The following is a 1887-nucleotide window of genomic DNA, read 5'->3' as shown; positions in this document are numbered from 1 at the left end:
AGACATATATGTCGTAGACACAACACCATTAAGCTACTGTTTTCAAATGACATTATCTCCGTAGATTATGTGAAATCAAAGGAGAACGTTTCGGATCCACATACGAAAGGTTTGCCTAGAGATCAAGTAAGTTGCCTATCGAAAGGAATGAAATTAAAGTCTACTACATATAGGGTTGGCAATGGGCCGAGGCTCGTGCTTGTGGAGAGCCGAGCTCGGTCTCGGCTCGTTGAAATTGGGCAAGCTCTGCTCGGCCCACGAGCTCATGGGCCAGGCCGAGCCGAGCTTCGGCTCGTGGGCTCGCCTTTTTTTTTATTTTTAAATAAAGAATAGAGTTTTAAAAATAAAAAGTGTTAAAAAATACAAATAATTTAACGAAAATAAGTTTTTATTTTTTTTATTTATATCATATTGTAATTTGTAATACTTTTTATAAAGTATAAAATATTTATATAATGAAAACGAATTATTTTTTGAAATATATTTACAAAAAATATATTTTTTTGATTTCTTTTTAAAGTTAATAAAGAATAGAGTTTTAAAAATAAAAAGTGTTAAAAAATACAAATAATTTAACGAAAACAAGTTTTTATTTTTTTTATTTATATCATATTGTAATTTGTAATACTTTTTATAAAGTATAAAATATTTATATAATGAAAACGAATTATTTTTTGAAATACATTTACAAAAAATATTTTTTTTATTTCTTTTTAAAGTTAATAAAATGTAATCCCTCCTCCTTTATCCGGGCTTGGGACCGGCTACATCAATTTTAAGTAAGGGGAGTTAAAAATTGTACACAAACAACTTGTTGTAATGTGTACAATTTTTTAAAGAAAATTAAATTTAACGATTAAAAAATAAAAAATTTTGATTAATATAATTAAATCAAATATCACTTACCTGACGACATGCAATTTCAGCGTATTTTTCTTGTAGTCGAAAATGAGCGTCCTGCCAATCCTTCACACACATTAACGCTTCCAAAACATCTTCTTTCAGTCAGTTCCTGACATCAGTCAAAACCCTTTTACCTGTACTAAAAGCAGACTTCGAAGCAACAGTGCTAACCGGAGGTGTCAATAGATCTTTTGCAATTGCAGAAACAATTGGCCAACGTCTTTCATACTTTCGCCAGAATTCAATTACTTCTTCTGAAATTTTTTTAATTGTTCTGTCTGTTGGCATATTATGATTGAAATAATCAATTAATTCGGCAGGTATCGCATTTTGAGTTTCGGCCCATGTTTGATGAGATGCAGATGTAGACGACATGGCACTAGATGAACACATTGCAGTTGCATCATATCTAAATGTATTAATGTCCTGAAATAAATTCATTATTTTCGCAGCATCTTCTTCAATTTCAGCAGAAGGAGTAGGTGCTATAGAGGGTACCTGACTAACATTTGCACCCATTTTTTCCGCATATAAATCATACATTCCATATAATGTTTGCTCTAAATTCTTATAGGTGATAGGTGTATCAAGTATTAAAGTTTTATTGATTTGATCAATTACGTATTTAGTTCCCGAAATATTATATCGGGGGTCCATTGCGCATGTTAAAGGAAATAACATAGGCAGTTCTTCCCAATATTTTCTAAACTTTAATTCCTTAGCAATTAAAATTTCACTAAAAGTAAGATCATTTTTATATTTATTGAATGTTCTTACAATTATATAAAGGCGTTCAAGCACCATACAGCTTGTGGGATAATAAACGCCGGATAAAATCTTTGTGGTCTCATAAAAAGATGTAAAAAATCGTTTAACTTTTAAAGCTAAAATCCAATCGGATTCATTTAACATACCATCATCATCACTTTTAACATGTCTATTATTATAAAAGTCAGTTATTAAATTTTCGAAACCTTCACATGA

Source organism: Olea europaea, chromosome 23, assembly GCF_002742605.1.
Source record: "Olea europaea var. sylvestris chromosome 23, O_europaea_v1, whole genome shotgun sequence".
NCBI lineage: Eukaryota > Viridiplantae > Streptophyta > Magnoliopsida > Lamiales > Oleaceae > Olea > Olea europaea.
This window is presented reverse-complemented; position numbering follows the sequence as displayed.